Raw genomic sequence first — 23,875 nt, 5'->3', positions numbered from 1 at the left:
TGTCAGGTCCAGATCCACGTTGCCGATGGTAAACGTTATCCAAAATTACTGGTGCAAAAATGTACACAGTGTCTCCAAACTGACACAATATTCGCTGCACTCTTTCGTGCACATGTCCCGCCCTGCGATGCCCTGCCGACAATAGGGACACGTCATTTTGACATAGCGCCCCATCAACCAATCAAAATACGGGACGCTTATACATTAATTACTTGGAGTACCTGGAGGTGAGGTAAATTAGAAGCATCTTTCCACTTAACCCCTCTCCCCCAAGATGGCAAGTACCAAAAGTCCACAATGTTCCATTTCATGTGCGCACTATATGCTTGCAGCGCTGTGTTCCTACGCGAGGGCACCCAGATGTTCCCACAACCGGTCCCACCCCGTGAGCCGGAGCATGTCTGAACGGGGACCGTCACTGGCTAGGAGCCCGAAACGTCATCGATCTCCCTGCGCGTTGTACACGAGAAACACCCTGACGTAGATGGGTTCCAAGAAAGAGGAGAGTATCGCGCTGATTATGTTTTTTTTTTTTTTTTAAATAGAAACATTGTCTCTCGGCTAATACGCTCGCTAGCGCTAATGGCATTCATGTTTGGATATTGTAAGCGACGTCGGCGAGCTGTTGCGTGTTAAGCGGGACTTCCCTCTTGAGCGCTTTGCGGAGTCTCACACAAACATTGCAGTGACTCATCTTCAACATGCTCGTGTGATTATCACTCTATCTCTGCATAACTGTGGCCGTCTGCTTCACATGCTTAGCATCTGAAAGAACGCTCCGTCCCCTGATTGTACGGTCATCTTCTGGCACACGGCACCGAAAACCTTGACATATACATCCACATCGAACCAATCTGTCACCAACTACAGACAGTTCATTCATAAGTTCACTAAATCATCCAAGACTGTGGTCGAAATTTTACGAATCCTACAAGCGTCGTGCGGATAAAAACACGAGCGTCTCCCATTGGGTAAAATTCATCATTTTGACAGACCGATCACTGCATCGCCTTCTTTGTGGGAGGAGCCTCAGACGACGCCTGCATCTGTGGGAGAAAAATGGAAAGAAAACAAACATTTCATAAGGTGGGGACAGGGGTAATCAATGCAACCATCTTCCATAATGCACTTCGATGTTTTGTAATCCTTATCGTAAATAACCCTAATAGGCTCACTTATCGTGATTCTGAACTGCTACTTTTGTGCTCGTCATTACGTATACTGATATATTGCTCGTTTTGTCTATTCGTGCAAGTTCTTTATAGCTTTTAGATTGAACACAAAAGTTATTGCAAAACGACATATTGTTCATATCCAACTGTCCAACAATGTGGAATTTCCTTGAACACATCATCGCGTATATACCTGTAAAAATACCACACTGCGAACTCACAGTGAGGCGTTTAAATTCGAAATTTATATTCATGTCCTATCAAGACCCTTGGACTTTATAGTGCCTACATCTCTGCGTTTTTTTCTGCCATTATCATCATCATCAACAACAACAACAAATAAACGAACTGATGATGAAATGAGGGAATTTGCCACCTAATTTACATTATATCATCAAACGATATCGTCATGTGGTGATAACTGTGGGGATGGACACTTTTTTGTGGCAAAAATAAGCTTATCTCAATGGGATTCCACCAATTTTCGTCGATCGATGGGTCATTAGTCACCTAGCTGTCACGTTGCATCGAAATAAGCTAGAGGACGCACACTGATTGGTGACACATCACAACCAAGGGGGAGGGATATGTTTATTAAAAAAGAAAAGGAAAGGCTAGCTAGGCAAAGAGCCGGCTTGCTATTCCAAGTGTCAAGTATGGATCACGTGTGAAGTCTTAATTTTTTTTATTTATTTATATAGGAAATGTGCGCACTGTGTTTTGTTGTTGGGTTCTCTATACTCAATGTACGTTCACAGCGCACGGTGTGTATCTGTTTTTCCTCTGATGCTTCGGTTACAAGATCACGTGAAGACCCGTTATAATTCTGGTAACGTTTTATATACCCGTTTCAGGCTAATATTTCAAGAGTCACGTGACAGGATATTATTGTATACGGCAAACGGAAAACGTATATAGGGCGATGGTTAACATTATTAGGGTGCGTATCTAACGTACACCCATTTTACACCCATAAAACACACTTGTAGTGTGACAAGGGTGTAGCGAAGTGTGTAACTGAAAAAAAATGGAGTGTTGTCCGCATATTGCACCCCTTTTTACACCCTGAAGGGTGCAAAAAGATTTACTGTGATAGCTGGTAGCGACGCCCAGATGAGTTGTAATGTTTTACAGTAAGCTAACGTCTATTCCAAAACGTTTCGCAAATATCCCCTATTGACTTTCGGATGTATGCGCGTGTGAACCTGTATATATACGCTTGCACATCATCGTTACCGCTGCCCACCAGTCTTGTAGTTATGATCAAAGCAAGTATACTTACTGTCACTTGAAGACGGCATCATGGTGTATACACGAAATATTTAGTCATATACTGTTAGCCCTCTCGGGCCGTAACAGTAGAGGATAAAATACATACATATAATACAAGAATAAACACACAATACAAGTAGGAAATGTTCACATCACATCTTCAAGCGCTTTTGAAAAAGCCGGAACATCACGTATATTAACAAATAAATGAGCTGGTATATAGACTGTACCATTCCTCTAGTGGTCTTACAAAAAATGGAAACTTAAAAGCATTTATTCTGCTCTGGAAGGATTTTAATGTGCATTGATGGACTGATCGCAAATGTCCCCTGTAATTTAGGTGTCATATAACATTTTGCATCAATTCTTAACAGACCATTATAAATTTTGCAAACTATTTTTAACCTATCGATCTTTCTACGCTTTTCTAACGTATCCAATTCCGCCTTGCATCTTAATTCGGTTACTGAGACTCGCTTGCTCTACGCAGAAAATATGAATCTTAGGGTCCGATTTTGTATCCTTTCCATTTTACTAATGTTAACTTGAGTTTGAGTTTGAGTTTGAATATAGAAAAGAAACGGAAGATATTGAATTCGTTAACTATTTTGTTGGGATCCCATACATTACTTGCATATTCCTGAGTTGACAATTCGACACTAAGTGGGGCATTGTGAAGTTTTCGCCATAGCATGCATAGTTTGCGCATTGCAGATGAACATATATTACCAATATGACTTCCGCAATCCGATTTTGACGTAATCGTTACCCCGAAATACTTGAAAGCCAGGATGTTATTTAGAACAACGTCATCAGTGTCGTAACAAAGGGAGATTTTTTTTTCGTTTAATGTAACCTGACATACTCAACTCTTACTGTAATTAATGTTCATGTCCCACTTATTACACCAGTTAACGAGCGAGTTAAATGCGTTTTTAATCATTTCCTGATCAGCTTCACTTTTAACTGGACAGTAAATGAAACAGTCGTCAGCAAATAGTTTAAGTTTTACAGGATCTGGAATACACTCAGCCATGTCATTTGTATACAGGGCCAAACACAGGCCTTTGTGGTACACCACAATAAATAGGAAGAACACCAGAGAAATGGCACTTAACATCAACATATTGATTACGATTACTCAAACATGAGCTTATCCAGGAAACAAGTGATTCACTATGCCCATAGGGACATAATTTTTCCAAAAGTTTGTGGCGTGGAACTTTATCGAAAGCCTTTTCCAAATGAATACACATAGCATCAGTTTGGGGGGGGGGGGGGGGATATGTTTCTTATATTTAAAAAAATAGGAGGGAAAGGTTTGCCACCACTATACGGCGGCTTGCTATTCCAAGGAAAGAAAGGAAAAAGGAAAACAAACAAACAAAAAGCATTAGTCTGGGTCCACTAAATATTTATATAGCACGCTCCTATCCAACCATCATCTCGAATGATATAGTTATCTGCCCTGATTTGTTGGAACCAGGAGGTGTACGCCTTTTTTGTGACAATTATGAACAGCATAAGTGTCACAAAAAAGGCGTACGCCTCCCGTTTTCAACAAATCAGGGCAGATAACTATATCATTCAAGATAATGGTTGGCTAGGAGCGTGCTATGCGGAGAAGTTCATTTTTAAGAGAGTAGGTAGTGTAGTACGATGGTGCCCAAGGCAGAACCCCCCGCCCCCCGCCCCGTCAGAAAATTCCTAGATCCGCCCTTGCCCGTAGAATAGATAATTTGCAGTAACTTACGCCCCCTGGTGATGTGAGTCAGGTGACACTCACAACAGGATGAGACGACGGACTAAAACAGCTGAAATTGGGGAATGTCAGGGTGCGAACAGCAGGTTGGTGCAGTGAGCCGGATTTTCCTGTGCAGTGTTTTTTAATTATTATTATTATTTTATTTTTTACGTTTTCAGCTATTCCATTCTACTATGTATTCAGAAATAGTTTCAGAAAAATATACTATGTAATTTTTTACCTCTTAATGACCCTCTTCGCCTGACAATTCATCAGAACTAAGAGATAACGATTTTCTCTCTTTTTTTGCCAGAGGGAGGCATAGCCTTACTCCCGCCTCGTCACGTGGTCCACATGCGTCCTTCGTGTGTTTTGGTGCACTTGAAAGGTTTTCCCAATATTTCTTCTTGTAGCCTAACTTGTACCCTATAGGGGGAAAAAAAGGAGAAGCAGTTTTTTTTTTTTTTTTTTCAGGTCTGAAGATACAGAGAAAGGGTGAAATAGGTCCTCAAAATGAAACGGCTAAACTACTGCAACGACACTTCTAGCAGCGGGGAGGCGTAAGTGGCGATGTTGGGGAATGCCCAATATGGCGTAGTTGGTACATATTAACTTGAACTTACGACGCTGGAACACACACCACACACCGGACCGACATACGACGAAACAACCCCCCCGTCGTCTGTCCGGTGTGTGGTGTGTGTTGCAGCGTCGTAAGTTCAAGTTAATATGTACCAACTACCCCAAGCATCGACATTAGCCCGATATCGGGTTAGATCAAGTTAGCCTAAGTTGATTGATTGATTGAAAGAAAGAAAAAAATGGGGATTGTAGCCCTCATCACGAGGGCCGGCTACCCCAGATCACCTAAGGAAAGGAATTCCAGACACGTCCACCATCACCCACTGGAGATGTCGCGAAGCGGCGACGAACGCCACAGACAAGTCATAGCCCATCTAACAGCTTTGTGTCCCTTAAAAACTGTGTAACGGCTCGCAAAGCTGGCAGTTGAGTGCTCATTGGCCATGGGCCCAGCACCTTCTGCACTCCGAAGGGTCGATTGTCAACCCGGCCTAACGCGGCTACAAGTCTGTCACGACACTCAGAGTATCTTGGGCACGTAACTATAATATGTTCGACGTCTTCGATTGGGCCACAGACTGGACAATTAGGAGAGTCCGCCTTCCCAAGCCTGTACAGGAGTCTTGCACTGTATGGTACATTGAGCCGGAGCCTGTGAAACAATGACGTAATCTGCCGTGGCATGGATGTTGGGAGGACCAGAGCTAGTTCGGGGTCAACCCGGTGCAGAAGGGAAGATCCAGCCTCGCCACAAAACCATTGATCTTTTGACAGCTTATGGCTCAGAGACTTTAAGGCACTCTTGGCGTCCACCTTCGTGAAGTAAACACTGCGGAATGTACTATTTCCATGTGCTTTCCCTGCGTTGTGATCGGCCGCATCATGTCCGGTGATCCCACAGTGGCCAGGTATCCACCGGAAAATCACGTCATGGCCAGCGATCACTGCTTTTTGGTGCGCTACTAGTATGTCATTCAGTACAGGAGCTGAGAGGTGGTGTGCACCCGGTGTCATAAGGGTCTGTAAAGCGGCTTTAGAATCACAGAAAATCACCCATTTTCCCTGGGAAGGCGCGCACGAGATATGCTCTATGGCTAGAAGAACAGCGTGTAGCTCTGCTGCTGTCGATGAAGTACGATGCGATAGTCGAGCACTGCGCGCAGTATTCGACGCTGGTACAACGAAGGCACAGGCGGATCCTGTAGATATTGTGGAGCCATCCGTATATACCGCCGTGCGATCATCCAGACGTTGGATCAATTCTAAGCTCAGCTGTCGCTGCATGCAAGGGGGTGAGGACTTCTTCGACGAAAGGCCTGGAACTTCTGCATTGACTCTGAGAGGCACAACACTCCACCATGGCAAAGGCGATGCTGGAATGCGTTTATATGATGGTGAGATGCCTCGGTATGGCAGAATGGCCTGGTGAAAAGTGGAATTATCTCTCTTATTAATTGCTTCAACAAGGTGGTGCCGACGATGACGCGTTGACAGTCGTATGAAGTGACGAAGTGATTCCTGAACTCTTAGAGCTGGTACCGGAGGTTCCTTCGCTTCTGCAACTGTGAGCTGGTTAGAAGCTGACCGATGAACCCCCAAGCACACTTTTAGGCTCCTTGCAACCACACTCTCGAGGATAGATTCTGAGGTGGGACACAGACCTTGTAGAAGTGGCAGGGAGTACGCCAACATCTGACGAATTAGTGAATGATGCAGACCGAGCATAGCTGTCGGAGACGCTCCCCATCGACTGCCTGCGATGTAGCGCATGACATTAACAACGGATGTAGCTTTCTCCTTTATGCGCTGAACTTCGGCTGACCAGGACAGAGCTCTGTCCACGATGACCCCAAGGAACCTGTGATGTGTTACTCTTCGGAGTTGTTGACCATTGACTTGAAGCTGAAAGTTCGGTAAACGTTTCCTCGTGAACGGCATCACTACTGTTTTCTCTAACGACACATCCATGCCCCGTTGAGACAAGAAGATGGTAACTTTGTCTAGTGCCTCCTGAAGACGTGTACGAAGCGCTGGCCACTGTTTCCCGGACGACCACAGACATAAGTCATCGGCATACATACTCAGACGTACACCTCGTGGTAACAGGGACGGGAGTGTCGCCAGTAGGGCATTAAAAAGCATGGGACTGAGTACTGCTCCCTGCGGCACTCCTGCGGTCACTGAGTGTTTCTGTGTATCCCCGGTGCTGGTACGCATGAACACCGCCCGGCCACTTAAATAGTTAGCAATCCACCTCAGCGCTCGCCCCCTTATGCCGAGGGAGTAGAGGCCATGCAGAACATGCCCTTACGCAGTCATACGCCCTTTTGATGTCAAGGAACACAGCTGCAGTCAATCGTCAGTTAGCCTAAGTTACTTTAGTGAGGTTAGGTTAGGTTAGGGCAGCGAAGCCCTAATCTGAGGTGAGGTGAGTTAGTCGTCGTGCAGTTAGCCTAAGTTACTTTAGTGAGGTTAGGTTAGGTTAGGGCAGCGAAGCCCTAATCTGTTCGCCATCAGACTGCGCCGCCGAAGTGTCGTTGCCGTAGTTTATCCAGCGAAACAACCAATATATCCGTAATGTAGTCGTATGTTATTGACCACTTTAAACCGTTGATGGTCGGCTACAGTGTAAGTCAATCCTTCGCCGCCACCGCCGTCTTCGCTACTGTATACAAGGGGGGGAGGGGGGGGGAGACGACACGTCTCATTGCTGTCAGCTTCTCCAGTTCCGTCACGAGGCAGGTACCAGACGCCCAATCCCGCCCTAATATCCCTATTCCTTGAACTGCTTTAGTTTCCATCGACACGAGCATACGTGTTCTATTATCACAGTCCGTACTTAAAACTGTGTTCCATTGTAGTATAGCTTTTGACGTTCTCAGGCTTAAACTGGCAAACAAATTACTCCTCGCGGAATGAAAGATGATGTTACCTTGACAACAACACAAAAGGAACGGGATTTATCGGTTAAGTTGTCTGCAATTTGTCCACGTAGGCGAGTTATGAACTGTACACCACACACACGCGTCAAGCTCTGATGTCAGAGGAGGCGAGAGCTACGGCCATTCCCATTGGTAGTCGTAACCACGTGTCCCCTCTCGCGCCGGCTCACTGGTGGAGGCGCCTGCTCCTGATGTATGTAAGAGCCACACAAAGGAGTTTCGATATTCGCGGGGCCCGTTTTCTACGCATCTATTGCTCCGTTTTCTGTAGAACTCGGTATGCAGGTTCACATGGATGTAAATTAACGCATCTTACGTTCATCCGGAATAATTTAGGACGAAGACTTGGGACTGTGAGGCTCATTGTTATACTTATTCTGATGAAACTGCAGCGGGCTATGGAGTATTGAGTATCGCCTGTGTAACGCCTGGGGTGGAAACACCCCAGCCATCATCATCAAAATAAAGTTGTTGCTCATACAAAGAGTCGCAACCCTTTAAGCATTGTGTTCGTCCTATATGGCCCTGGCACCCCACCATAATGAGTGTCAAGAAATTCAAGAGTAACAACGCGGGGAGGTCCTTACCTTCATTTGTTTTGCTTCTTAATTGGCTTGATAAGTTTGTCCCTTGAAAACATCTGCAATGAACAAGTTGACAATTCACAAACATAAGACAATTGAAATTTTATGCGGGTCATGCTCTATGCATTAATGCAGTATATGGGCAAATATTGCGTTTCGTATAGTGCCCCCCCCCCCTTGCTGAAATTCTCAGTCCAGAAACTCCGCAAGAGCTCAACCAGACCTTTCCTCATACCCGCAGACGGTCGCTACCAAAATATACAGTGTTGTCATAGGTTCAGATGTTCTTCTCGTCGCCTTCATCATTACTTCATTTTGTATATCACACACACACACACATATATATATATATAGTTCACTCCTTGGCTGATTGTCGCGATCTTCTCTCATAAATTTGTTTGCACGTCCCAGCTGGGGTGCAAAGATGCTCTCCATTTTATGTTCGAATGTGTCGCGATCTGGGCCCTTTAACACGTGCTTCTGAGTGACTTTAATGACGTTCATCGACAACATATGATACCGATATTTTTGTAAGTTACAGAGATTTCTCATCTATGGTTGCAGTGATGCTTGGTTGATGTGGTTCATTTATCATATTGATGGTTTTGCTCTTTTAGTGCACCATACCATTAGTATTCAGACTGCGCTTGTTCTGATGGGCAACACACACATACATACATACACACACGCACGCACGCGCGTACACACAAACAAACAACATAAAACTGAATTGAAACAGCAACAACAACTACATGAGCGACGATGGGATGAGGTGTAGGATGGGATGAGGTGTGTGAATTGAAAGTTAAAGGAACTGTAAAGTGAATGGCAAACCCGTAGAAATCGTATGGTTTTCTGAAAGCTTGTAACTTGGACGCGTCAGGTACGTAATAGTTCTGCTGTATATTCAGCATTTTTTTCAGCAATCGAATTTCAAAGATTGCTACGCAAAAGCAAGCGAGCGGACTCCAGAATCGCCCCAACCATGAGGCGACTCGCGCGCCATCTATTGAGATCGCAACCAATTAGACGATACAGCAGACGAGATAGTGCCTTTCACGCGAGTGCAGTAAGCATTTCATTGCGAAGGTGCACGGTTTGTGAATTCCGGAACATAAGAACGCAAACCGAGCACACAACACAGAGGCGCGGAGAGAGAGAAAGGTCAACAGACCTCGCAGGCACGGGACTCGGACGTTACAACCGTTAACTGTTTGAACCGAACTTCTCAAGAATTGCTGTTGTTCTTCAAAAAAAATAAAAAATACTAATGGTTACTAGTAACCTGTCTCCAATGCGTTACGTTGGACTTCAATATCGCGTGACATCTGTCCGCCAATCCGGGGCCGACTCTAACTTTGTTCTTTGCGAACGTTGAGGGTCGCCACCTTTCAGTTTCTAAAAGTGTTCAAAATTAATTAGTTCGATAAGTATGAAGAACTGAGAGGCGATGACTTGTGCGTGTGATCACACAGCCAAACTCTACATGATGGTACCTTGAAACATTGTGCTTCACTTTGCAGTTCCTTTAAAAAACTATGGATCGGCAAACCTACTCATGATGGCCGTCATGGACATCATTCACCATCACTATCCAATGACGTAACGGGGAGATAACCTGATGCTGAAGTTGAAGTCTAAAGGCGCGTCCTCACTATGCCGATCGGCATTGCATATTGGCTTTCTCGGTGTGCTTTGCCTATAGCCTCCTTTTGAACGGACCGAAGTGATGGGGATTGATGTTGAAGTCAAATGATGGGTGGTGATGTTGATGTCGAATGATGGATCATGGTTTTCACGGGATGTGATGTGAATGTGATGTGACGATCTGTGAGTGAGGTCCACCGTGATGTGATGTTTAATGAGTTGAAAAAGTGTCAACCTACAGGGTTCAAAGGCAATAGTCGCAGACGCGTCGTCGTGCTATGTCGTCAAGTCTGTTTTGTGGGTGCCATTTGCGTGTGTTTACGTCAGAGTGAAGTATAGACTTTGACGAGAAAGTGACGAATGTGTCTTGGAAACCCCCATTTGCCTGTCATAGTGCGTATGCACAATCTGCTTCGTAGATTTTGTAATGCTCTTTTCAAATGGGTGAGGTAATAATAAAATGCAAAGCAATTTTACGCTTTTCGTTTATGTAAGTAATGTCACATGTTTCACGCTGCGGTCCAAACAGTGATGGGAAGTACTTGAAGTATTAAGTATTATTTTAAGTACATTTCGCAGTATTTGTACGTTATATAAAGTACATTTCAGTTTGTGTACTTTGTATTGTACTGCAAGTACTTCTCTTGAGTACTTTCCCGTCAAGTACTCAAGTACCCAATTGGCAATGCAATCCCAAAACTTGGTCGCAAAATCATTTATTTCGGTTCATATTAATCAGTCAGCTGTAAACTATCCATCTGTTCGAAGTAGCACTTGACAAAAATGCTAGTTAAAAGCTTTCTAAAGATAACAGTCGAAACATAATTACCTCACGTTCTATCACTATGAAGTGTTGAAAGTACAGCAATAGCATCTAAATTTGTAAGGTACTTGATGAGTACTTTCAAAGTACTTTGCAAATGCCTTTGGCTTTACTTTAAGTGCATTTGTAGTATGGCACTTTGTACTGCACTTAAAGTGAAACAGGTGCTAGGTACTTGGTACTTTACTTCAAGTCAATTTTAAAGTACTTTGCCTAACACTGGGTTCAAAACGTCAGCGCAAAATAACTAGGTACATTGTAGCGTGAGCAGTACAGACACATTGAAGTGATGGTTTTTTCTCCCCCACTTTTTCTTTTTTGTCTTTCATATTATGTGGTAAGAAACTTGTTAGCTTGACTTACTGCAATATTTAAATGAAGTTTCCTTTCGATGACGGCAGCTTACCTCATTCCATTAATATTCTCCAGTTAGCGTTGTACGACTGCAGTCACTTTGTACTTTATATATAGAATGTTTTAACGATAAAGTGAGGGGGAAGGTTAGATCCCATGATGGCTTAATAAAGACGGGCGTTTTTTTTTTCTTTCTTTTACAGACTGATGCCTTTTCACGATCACAAATCACAATAATCATCCACAATCACCCTGATTAAGAAGCGACAGGAAGCGGAGTAAAGCACGTCACGCCTTTGCACGTGCAGCCGTCCATATTAAATTACTCTGAAGGCCCATATTGTGTGAAATGTTGAAATAATATCCGGCAACGATCATTGTTTTTATTGTTACTATCGCATTCAAATTCAATTCAAATTCAAATTATTTATTAGCAGAAAACAAGATAAAGATGCTAGAAACGGGGGCCCAGTAGCAAAGCTAGAGGGAGGACCATCCATTGTATGTGTAATTCGGAGTTCACTTCACCACGCCAATGCGTTACTGTTTTCTGCACCGTTCTGATCTGTCTGAGCGTTATGCATTTCATATCACCCAGTGATGTCTCCATTCTGTCAAGGTCACACTCCGGAGGTTCCGTCATGTACGTATAATACGGCTCCGGGCGTCTCTGTCGTAGTGTGAAATTAATGCAGAAATAGAAAGTTCAAACTTACAATAATCTGAAATCTTCAGTGATTTAACAGCGTCTGGTAATACGGCCTCTATGCTGGCCGTCAGTGATGGCCAGTAGTTAACTACATGTAGTTAAACTACTACTAGTTAAACTACCTGATTGTAGTTAAAAAGTAGTTATCAACTACTTGCAGAAATGTAGTGGCAACTACTAGTTAAACTACTATTTTAAGTAGTTAACTACAGTAGTTAGTTTACTGAAGGTGCCAACTACTTCCGATGTTGCCGCAAGCTTTACGGCACGATTGTGCTTCCGACCTTTACCTTGAGCTACTTGTTTGATGAGAACGGAGGTGCAGAGCAATTGTGCCGTGCATGTGTACTACATCTTCACTTTTAATGCTTGTCTAGTGAAGCCTCATTTACTGCGAAATAATTCTGCAACTTAGTTTATCGCGTAGGCACAGAAAGAATCCCGCTGCAAGCTTTGTATTTGACTACCGTAGCAATGGCTTTAGCCAAAGTTTATTATTGCTTGTGATTCATATTTAGGTGTCCAAGAACACTACATGGGATTGGTGTTGGTGGACAACGTTAAATAGTTATAGATGTAGTTAAACTAGATTGCAGTAGTTAAAGAAGTAGTTTTAACTACTCCCCTGAAAAGTAGTTGAACTACTAGTTAAACTACTCAATCACAAAGTAGTTAGTAATTATAGTTAAACTACTGTAGAAGTAGTTAGTGGCCATCACTGCTGGCCGTACTATATCGATCACAATGGAAAATGGATACATTCCGACGAACTTGATCGGTAATACGTCATCGATCATGTAATAGGGAATAGGCGTGGCGAAAAAAAGACAAATACCATTCCTCTATCGCTCGCTCGCTCACTTATTTTGCCTCCCCCGCATTGCATTTCAATATTTGTTGTAAGGTACCGTAAGATACTCTTCACCAGTTGATTACACTGCCACTTATTTGTGCTCCAACCAGCAAATTACAGAACGACGATATTGTATGTGCTATTAACTCATAACGAAGGGGGTATTTTATTGGCACAGGGATCTCCTCATTGCCTACAGTGAAGAGACGCATGGCACCTCTCTTCCTCTCAGCTATATTCGTGACGCTGCTCAAACCAACAGGAGTGACACCAACAACGGGAAGCCGACATCGCTACCTCCAGCTCCAACACCACCACTGCCAGTTGGCGAAGCTTCACCAATGGTGAGTAGGCCTCACTCGTGCTTATGTGATCGCTATACCAGACCGGCAAATGTACGTAATTACTTAATTGTGGAAATACGGGCAACTTGGTGGGTGTTCGTACTCCATAAAGGAGCACACGAGACAAAAACGAACGACACAACAGAAGCTCAGGCAAATGTTGTTAGTTTAAAGCTTGTGTTGTGTCGTTCGTCCTTGTCTCGCGCACTCTGTGAAGTATACGCAACGGTGTACAGTTCGTTGTTGTTGCTGTATAACGACTTATGCTGAAAGCTGTGGTCAGAATACATACGTTACTAATTCCATGTCGAAAACAACCTCGGACCAACGATGCATTCTTATGTGGACGCCCCATCAGTCATGATACATGCTCACATCATACTGCAACACAAGAGTGCAGTTATGTCCTTATACACATAACCATGATAAAGTTGCTCCGTCGTTTATGCCCTCTACAAGTGGGAACACTGTTCCCAACCTTCCGATGTCTCAAACCGCTGAATTCTGTGCGAACAATTTAACAGATACTTGTGCTGCTAACCACCACACCGGGTAAATGTTTTATAAAATGTCCACAACCGTAAGTCAAAACCTACCGCAATGTTTCCCTCAAAATTAAATATGCTACAAATAAAATAGCATAGACTGGTAGAGTGGCTTTACAACACGCACCGTCTCCCCCGAATTACGTGTCTGTATAGTAACTTCATCTTGAACACACACGCTTGTTGACATTGCTGATGAGTGATGAATTGTCCGAATTTGCGACGCTACGTCTTCTTTTAGTTAATATCCATGGCTTGCTCAGTTGCACATCTAGGACGCATAAAAGAAGTCTTACAAAGTCTAAATCCACCAATCTCCTTCAAGTGGAGGCGTGACCTCGACATGGAACGCCTAGTAATACAGTCAGACTCCTTTACAACGAAACTCAGGGGACAGCAAAAAAAAAAATAAAAAAAATGCAGTAAAGGTATTTTCGTTAAAAAGGATGTCCATTATTGGACCTATAGGGCTCCAGCGGAACCGCAAAAAAATTTGCTGTAGTGGTATTTTCGTTAAAAAGGTGTTCGCTATAGAGGAGTTTGACTGTAACACAGTACACATAGAAACCTGAAATTGGACAATAAGGAAATATTCGTGTCAATACGCATGTCATTACAAAAAAGCTGATCTTTGTGTTGTAAAATTTACACCATAGAAACTTGTTCTGTAAAAAGCACAATTTCAAAGCGCATACTTTAGCGAAAACACAATTTCGGGGTGGGAGTATTCCATTAAGGACGCTGTCTCAGACGGGTGTATCCCATTTGAAACTCTGTTGTACTTGGTTATTCTGCAAGCATACTTTTTAACACTGTTATTATACACCTCTCAGTTGCGCTTGTGGGGCGTATACAAATTATGTTTATGTACAAAAACGCCCCCTTTGCACGCTGAAAGGTGTACAAAATTTACCGTCGGAAACATACACACGAAAAGCCTTCAAATACGCAGAAGTAGTCGATAACACCTTCCCTCCTACACTAAATCAACATTGACATTCGCAGTATTATTCGACGTAAGGACTTCACACAACTGATATGCGAAATGTTTCGTTAGCTCACAACTAACTTGCATTTGTGAACCTCGTCTGTTCTTTTGTTTTGTGTGTTTCAGTGACGGGCAGTACTTGAAGTACCAAGTACTCAAGTGGTACTTTAAGTACATTTCTGTGTACTTGTACTTTACTTTAAGTACATTTTAAATCGTGTACTTTGTACTGTACTTTAAGTACATTTTAAATCGTGTACTTTGTACTGTAGACAAAAAATCACAAAAGAGTATCAAAAATGCACTCTACTAAAAGCGCTAAAATGACAACAAGAAGACGAAAACACACAGATAGGGCTATATCTCCGAGTTTTCGTCTCTTGCCGTTATTTTAGCGCTTCTAGTGAAATGCAGTGCTAAGATTCCCAGTATACGACATTTTACCAAAAGGGATTTTTTTGCTATTAAAGAGCATATTTGTTGAAGCACATCTATTGTTGAGAGGCTTGAAATGTTGAAAAAGTATCAACGCTCCTATGATTTTGTAAAACGAATAGAATGCAAAGATACGCACACATTCGACTCACTTACCTGCAGCACAATGTTCAGTCCTCCCAATGCAAGGTTCTATGCTTCTTTATATTATTTCCTTCATTGGCAATCAATAATCAATTTATATCACAATGTGTGATTGCATTACAAGATGAACACTACGAAAGACACACATGCTTTTATTTTTACATTTTACGTTTTTTAATTGGTCGCACGGATTACATTGCTGCATATCACAGTCGTATAAAAATGAAGGCTTATCGTGTTTCATCCTTTTAAACTTTTTTTCATATTCTCTTATGAAACATGTTTATTTCAAAAAAGCAGCAAGGAATGCCCAGGAATGTATATAATCTATGTTGGCTTGTACTCCCCCCCCCCCCCCCCCTGAAATTATCTAGCCTCTTATACTCGAATATTAGTACCGGAGCACCACACTAGGCGGGCTTGGATCAATCAGGGTATAATACAGTTTTGCATAATCACAGCACAGCTGACTGATTACCTCTCTACATGTAACTGCAAATTATAACATGTGATTAAGTTCATATACACGGGTTAGCACTTGACCTAGGACCTTATGGTTTCAGACCATTTGTCAAGAATGCTCGCTAAAGTTTTGCCAAAAGAGCAAGACACAGATGCTAGACAGTTATATGCAATGTGACAAAAATTAAATTGGCGATGTACTTGATGAGTACTTGAAGTACTTTGCCTAGTACTTTGTACTGTACTTGAAGTACTAATGACACCAGGTACTTGGTACTTTACTTTAAGTATAATTTTGAGGTACTTTACCCATCACTGGTGTGCTTGTTGTCTTACATCATTGATTAGTAACTCAATATATCCATTGTCATTTACTAGCAGGCTACATGCTGTTAATAGTCATCTTAGATAAAAATAACGGAATGATCGAAGGCTTGATTGATTCAGGAGGTAAATTAAGCATTATTTATTGTAAAGTGGTCAGTAATGTTAAGTAAATAAAGCGAGCGAGTATAGTATTACCTCGTTGCAGCAAGGTCACTGGAGGTCTGAAATCACTCATTCACCGTTTCCGTCCGTGTCAGGTAGGGGCAAGAGTCGTGCATCACCAGATTGCTCTACTGTCTTCAGCTGTGTCCTTCGTTGCAATTCCTGCATTTTATATGTACCAGTTTGAAAATTTAAAATATACTGACCATATCTCATCCACTGACGGCCACTACACAATGTATTGGCAACGTAATGCTTGACAGCACGGATGGCTGTGCTGTGGTTCAGGCAATTTAGCGCATCTGGTGATTGAATGAGAAAATACATTTGAGGACTGCTCTTCAGCTGTAGGCATTTGCAAACACAACTTTAACAATGCGTTCTCGTCCACTTTGCTTTGCATTTGATTCTACTTTCCATATATTACGTTCACCGGAGCTGCTGAGTGCCGCTGTGCCACTATCCAGAACTTTTACGTTCTCTGTCATACTATTAGTCAGGGAGGGCCATGCGCACTTTTGAAATGAACCAGATGTGCCCTGAAGCGTCACTGAGAACATTTACCAAGAATTTCCCGGTATATTTTACCTCAATCATATCCAATCCAACATTCAGTAGTGCGTTTAACATATAGGTCATATGCATGGGAACTGGCGTAAAGCTAGTGTTCGCAACCAGGAACAGATCTGCGGAGGGTCAGGACATCCTGACTCTCTCAATTTCTGTCATTACATAGAGCTTCAATTGACCTTGGTAGTGTATACTGCAGTGTCTAAGGCAGGACCCCCCTCAGAAAAATCATGGATGCGCCTGTGTCCGCATCATATGTCTTGCGGAAAAAGACAGACCTGCATAACACAGTATGAACAGCACAAGACAAGGCCCAAACCAGCAAGGAATGTTTTCACGCACCAGATACAAATATATAACATAAAAAGACAGCAAGGTCCAGCTCCTCTTCCTTTTTCGCGTTATGTTATGTATCTGTACATGGAGCATTACAACTTTCATTACTCGTTTGAGGCCTGGCTTTCGCTGTGCATTTTGTACTCTGTTCATTTGTCTTTTCTCCAAGTTCGGGAACACGCCATTTGGTAGTAATTTTCGTCTGGGAGCCTCGACAATATTTTCGGGCTTACATCTGCAGCCAGAGAACATGGAACCCAAACCAAGGAGTTATAACGTCACACGTCTATCACGGCTAGCAGCAGTCGCGGAAGGATTAGAAGATCAAGGGAACGAAAGGTGTCAGCAGTGTCGCGGTTGTCTCTCTTGGAAGGGAAAGAAACCAGCAGAAAGACACAGGCCATCCGATAAAAGAACAATGGCGCCCTTTCTTTTTTCTCCTTTTCTTTTTTAATAAACACACACCCCCTCCCCCACTGACGCGAGGGTAGATGCAGCAATTACGACGACCGGCGGCGCCACGAAGAGCAGGCAGATCCAAAGCGACTCCCAGTTCCACCGATTGGATTGCTAGGTTCAAAGCTCTTTTCCTTCGCGCTTTGGGTTGTATTTGATTATATGCCCCCTTGACGTCGCTTTACTTGTGTCTATTGTCCGTCCGTTCTTTGTTGCCCGAACCCGACTTTTGCCCGAGCCAAGCCGCCCAGCAAAAGGCTTTTCGAGCACTTCCACTAGAGGGCGGTGCGTTCCGCGATGCATGGCTGCTGTTGCCAGCGCCACCGCTGCATCCGCCGTCGCCGCCGCCCCCCCGGGATCGCTATTGTCTGACGACTTCCCTCGCCTGCACGAAGATTATGTAATTATAGACGTTACACGCGATTTTTTTGCTGTTATTTTTCGTTGCTCCGTTTTTATCTAAACGTGCTGCGTACGCGCGTCACCGCTCTTCAACAGAGTTCTGTGCGTGAAAAGTTTGCGAATCAGTCATTGCATGAGATCGTCCGCTTTTCTGGGGTTGTTCTGGCAGTAACAAACGCGGCGACAGGGTGGACGTATTGTAAGGGGTACCGGGCGCCGTCAATCGCTGCATCGAAACATAGCCGTGCTCAGCCTAAAAACGACGTTGTGCATGTATGTGTAATCCCAAACGATGTAACAAAATGATACAGAGTACCTGTTGATGTCGTCACTGTTGCTTTCGAAATATGACAGGCTCTTGGTGTAATAGAATTAGGTATTTATTAGAATACATCGGTATACTGCTGCGCCAGTCACACATTGTTAGTTTGATGGGAGCAGAAAGGGAACATGAAGAAGAATTTAGTGAAAAGCAAACAATTGGAAGTGTTTAATGGGTGCTGTTTCTTTCATGTCCCCTGAAATGTCATTGAAAAGGCGGCATACACTCTTCGAGCATACATTATTTGCCCCGCGTTGTGCACCTTATTCTTACAGCAGTTCTCACCGATAGTGATAAAGTAGAACCAATCCAATCCATTGACAAGGATAAGGCAAACAGAAATATCAACCGCTGTCGCGCGTCCCGGTTAGTCACTGCATCTCAATATACCCCCCCCCCGGCTGTCCCCCATTCCTTCCTGCTGTCCTCTCTCCATCTGTCCACATCTGTACGCCGCTCATAGCCACAGTTGCTTCGCGGCGCTAAGACCGAATAAAAAGCAACACCTCGATATGTAGCTTTTTTTTTGTAAATTTTATCTTTTGTTTTTAGAAGAACCTCGTTCGAAGTGAGGCAACTGAGTTCATTCTGCGCCTATTACCATTGAGCCACGCACTATTGCGAGACGCTATAGTCAGAGCCTTTGATTTATATACTTTAGAGATAGGTGTGGAGTCGCCCGTAAAGGTGACCCGTCACAAAATAGATCATTCGAAGATTGCATACATTATGTGCACGTTGTACGGGAGGTGAATCAAAGTGGCATTTGCACTTGTATGCCCTTTCTTCCATCAGTAGCGGCTGGCGCATCCACGCTGGAAATTGTATTCCGTTTATTACGATTACGAATTATATTGTGGTCCTATAACCCCGTCGTTTTCAGTTACAAAGCGGAAGAAAAAAAGTGTCAGAGGGAGCTATTAAAGAATGTCGCTGTCTGAATGCAGCAGTTCACGTCCCACAAATAAAGTGAACTGTACCTCTTTTGAATGCAAGACGTCTGTATGCCTTGTGCTTGTTTTACCCTCCGTTCCATCCGGGTTAACTATATAGGTGGGGTGCGCCGGTTCTCCAGAAAGAAGCGCGCATATAGGCGGGTTGCGCCGGTTCACCAGAATGAGAGAAAAAGTACGAGTAAAGTAAAAAAAGAAAAAAAAACAGGTAAAGCTATGGTGTGACGTCATATGCACTTCATCCATATACGAAAAATTTGGTTCGTCCTACTTGACGATTTCGTGGCTACTTAAAACGTCGTCACCTGTGCACATACCAGTGAAAATGAAATCAATGGACGTTGGAACAAGTGCTTTTACTCGTGGACCCACCACATGTATACAGCGAATGCAGCCTAGCAGAGTAGTGGACAGACATCCACCGGAAGCTGTCTACCAGCTGTGCTTATTCAGTTAATACAAGCATGATACCTGCGAGACAGAATTCGATTAGTTTAATGTCCATTAAAGTGCTTTCGTCGTTCCTATCCTACTAAAATATCTAAATGTGAAGTGCATAAACCACACACCAACGCGTACTTATCTCCGATATCGTTTTGTTTATTTTATATGCATATCATTTCACCAGCTTTGAGGCAATGGTGGTGGTTGAAGCCTGGCGATGACGAGCTGCAAATATGGAGGCCAAACGGGCTTAGGAAGAAATATGGCGAACTGGGTGAGGGAGATGGATTGCAGCGAAAGGACGAGGAGACGACAGTGATGGATTCGCTTCCGATTGGCTCACGAGCCGAACAAGCCGTACCAGTCCCTGCAGGAAAGCTCCGCCCGCAGTAGACGCCCACCTACGCGCCTTGCGGCGAGCGCTTCAACTACAACCTTCATCGTCTTTCTCTAGATGGCGCCACGGATTTGATACCGCGGGTAGCCGTTCTATTCTCCACCAAGTGCCTCCGCTACGTTATCTTTTCAACTTACGCTATGTGCGCTGCGTCACAACTTGGGCAACGCTTTTATGCTTCATGACACCGCAGTAAGAAAATAAAAGGATAATTTCGCATTTGGTCGTTTCAACTAACTCAACTGGCTCGCTCTCGCCGAGGCTAAGCATAGAAGTGAATCAACTGGCTTTAGCCTAGTTAGTAAATCTCGTTAATAGTACCATACTATCTCAGCATGATGCATTGTGGAACACCACATACTTTTTACGGTCCACGGAATGTAAACATGTTGCATCAAGGTTCATAAGCGCCACGACTGAGGATGTAATGTACTGCACACCTGTGTCCTGTTGATAGTTGAATTCTCATTCGTGAATAAATTAACCTCTGGTCCCTATCCCGCTAAACAGCTACACACAATTCTTGCCGAGTTTAGGCATGTCAATTACAAACCGGTAAATGAAAAACAGCCCCACTCGAATGTTGCCAGTCTGACAGCATCCACTGATATCGTGCGATAAATGAATTGCCCTTCTGTAAATACTCAGCAGTATTCCCCTCTTGTACTAATTGCAGTACGTGTGTCAGCGTGGTAGCGTCAGCGCAGTAGCATCCGACCGCCATGTTTCCATTGTTCACAACCGTCACAGCTCACGGTTGCTTGTTTTGGCATTGGCGGGTGATTTTGTTGCCAGATGTTAGCGCGCCTTAGGCTCCACACTGTCAATCCAGCTTCCGGGCTTGCGTGCGGTTCCGTTCTGTGCTTGTTTCGCGACTGTGGCTGCAGATGTGCAAGGAAAGAGGCTGCCCCACTTCTCAGCTGCCAGCAGACAGCGTAGGCATCGACATCCGCAACGTAGCGTTTGTAATGGTGACGCCACATAACGACTATATATTCTAGACAAGAATGTTTCACTCCACCGGTGTCTTTTAAGGGTGGACAATGACGAATTAAAGTTGACATGTGGGATAGGCGGTAACAGTCCACTCTGCTGTCCGCTTCCAATAAACCTCAGTCGTTGCGTGAGCTGGATGTGCGCGTGTTGTCGGGTTGTATCCTCGTTTCCTGCAGCTCTGGGAGAATGCACAATGACGGGCTGGCAGTTAGAGCCTTTGGAATACGGGTTGATACAAAGGAACGACATCTCTTCGTTGAAGGAAATATTATTGGTAAATGTTCTCAAAACGCGTGATGGATTACCCATCAGTGAAAAGCTTAAGAACGCTGAGAGCGAAGAAGGTGAGGCTGGTAACGACAACGGAAATATCTAAGTGAATGTCACACATAAGAAAAAAATAATATCTGCCGGATTCGTCACGCCGGTTCAGACGCCATACCCGTTGCCCGATCTGATATATAGAGAGGTTCTAAAATTGAAGTGTTTAGAGTACCTGAAAGTACATGAAAGACGGCAGTTGACTGAGAAGCCAGCGTTCTATATGACTGCCAAAATAATATTGATTTAATTAATCTCGATACTCACTTTCGTATGGCTACACGTATTATTAAGTGACTACGCATGTTATTATGCTACATAGTTGAAGTCTGATACGGTGACTATTACTGTTCTAGCGTCAAAAAAGCTATAAAACAACTTTTGTGGAGACAATCTTGTTGTGGGTCATATTGAAATTGATATTGAAATTGCTTGCAGGAAAAATGTGATGTCATCGAACTCGTTTGTCCTTACGAATACGTTACAACAGTGTTGCAATGCACATCTTTTACAGTTTCTTTTCCACGCTTGCTTTTGAATGCTTCGTTCACCATCAGGTGTACAGCCATTCAGCAATTTTGACTGCTACTTTTACTTTCTACTAAGTGATACTTATTTTACTTTGTATTAATTCACCTATTTTTCGCATATTATTTTTAATTTACATATGCTACTTTGTGCTCATTTGATTACAAAATAAGCTGTCTGCGTCATCGGCCAATTTGATGAGGAAGCGGAATTATAAACAAATCTGCACGCGCACCGCGTGTTGCGGTGAATTACGTATACTCAAGAATTCTGCACGCGCCCTTATAATTTCCGTGCGTGGGAGCGCGCCGGAAATATATGGGTGCATTCTCCGCTTTTCGGAATGATGAATGCGGGGCCTATGTTGGCCATGGTGCTCGCCACGCGGAGAGCGCGTCAAAAATAATACTTCAAACCCCAAGTAGGTGTCGCTTAGCGCTGCGATTGCACAGTGGACCCAAACAAAGCGCGCGATTGTGCAGACCAGAGTGCGGTGAAGATTTGTGAACTTCTCAAGAGTGAAGAGTGTCGTCTTGCGAACTTCACGGAGACATTTTGATGTGCACGTCAGCTTCTCCGTTCTGGTCACTCTTCTCTTGTTAGACGAAACAAGTTTTGATGGCCTGGTTCAATTGGTGTAAACGGTGGGCGGAAGCGGAAATATTATTTAACGTCCATTTCAGATGATTGCAACTGAGCAGCGTTATCGCGTACACAAAGTAATAACGGGCGATAGTCTCACGTTAATAAGAGAATGACTGACTATAAACTGACAAATGATTCAGTACCGGTTGTCGAAACCGCCGAAGGAAATAAAGTGTTCAGGGACAGCCTTGAGGGGAAAGTGGCTATACGCACTGCGACTGTTTGTCTATGCGCAGGGGAAAGGGTCAAGTTAGAAGAAACCACGTGACGAACTGTCTGTCCAATCACAAGGCAGCAATAAGGGAGCTATTCGTAGTCCTGCACGGGTCCACAGGAGACACCAGGTGCACTTCAACTTTCAAATGTTACCCCTAGCTTACTTGGGAGAGGGACCAATAAGGTCGCTCCACCGATAACAGGTGAGAGAGGAAAACTGTAGAGCTGCGCAGACAGCAGACCTGTACTTGCACATAGCGTATATACTGACACGAGGGAACATTGTTATCTAGAAATGTTTTACTGTCAAGACTTAATGAAGTGTGCATATATATGCATACGACGTCAGCGAAGTTTCTCTTTCATATTTTTTTAAATGTTTAAATCCACATGTTTCACCTTCTTTCGCTTGGCACTGCTGGACACGAAAAACATCACAACAGTGCTGGCACGCTGCCTCCTCTTGCGAGCGCTGAAATTCTGTTGCAGGAATCTCGCGAAGCACCATTATACCGCATCGCATACGTGTCTTTTGCTGCACGGATATATATATTGGACGGGAAACACACACAGAGGGACGCCGCCGTACACACACTCATAGCTATAGGCTCCGCTTGATGGGCAGCGGCGGCGGGGGTCTTTGTTTCCTTGGGCAGTCACGTCAATAGCAGCATGAGCGGCGTGCGTTCCCAGCCTCCTCGGCTGGTGACGGCCGCCTACCATCCATCAACAACAGATGCAGCCGCAGGAATCGGTCACGCCACAGTCGCAGCCCGTTGGCCCGCTCGCCCGCCTTCCCCTCATACCCCCCAAAACGAAAAGAAATAAGAAAAGAAGAAGCCTCGTCCAGTCCCCATAGAATCTAACGCTAATCCGCATTCCTCAACCGGCCACACGCTTCGCGATATGCTCGCTGAAAAGCGAGTAAGAGATAAAGTACTTCACCGTATACGTGCGGAATAAAATTATGACCGCTAAATAGTCATTTGCCCCGCGAAAATCGAAAAGGTTGACAACAAAGTACATAGATAACGTGGACAGGCGCAAAAGGTGTTGGTCTGCGGGATAACGTTCGCGTAAATATAGGTTGTATTATGGAGTTTTAGGAGAGGTTGGTTTTAGGAGCGTGTTCACGGTTGCGGTTCGGAAAACACAGTGAATCAATCGCGTTATCCCTTTCGAGTAACTGACATCACATAC

At 43.9% G+C, this 23,875-nt stretch overlaps 1 long non-coding RNA gene across 1 annotated transcript in view; it reads right to left on the bottom strand.

The window, feature by feature from the left end:
• Positions 1-682: 682 nt before the first annotated feature.
• The window catches only part of LOC135386062 (uncharacterized), a 280,169-nt gene continuing 256,976 nt past the window's right edge, over positions 683-23,875 (bottom strand). The window contains exons 6-10 of the long non-coding RNA XR_010420578.1: positions 16,123-16,251; positions 8,300-8,352; positions 4,430-4,614; positions 4,198-4,316; positions 683-1,046 (exon numbers count right to left, since the gene is read on the bottom strand). This is a non-coding gene — a long non-coding RNA (uncharacterized LOC135386062). The remainder of the gene's footprint in view (positions 1,047-4,197; positions 4,317-4,429; positions 4,615-8,299; positions 8,353-16,122; positions 16,252-23,875) is intronic.

The sequence above is a fragment of the Ornithodoros turicata genome, chromosome 2 (assembly GCF_037126465.1).
Source record: "Ornithodoros turicata isolate Travis chromosome 2, ASM3712646v1, whole genome shotgun sequence".
Classification (NCBI taxonomy): domain Eukaryota; kingdom Metazoa; phylum Arthropoda; class Arachnida; order Ixodida; family Argasidae; genus Ornithodoros; species Ornithodoros turicata.
Note: the sequence above shows the minus strand (reverse complement) of the source record. Positions and strands in the feature narration are given on the sequence as shown.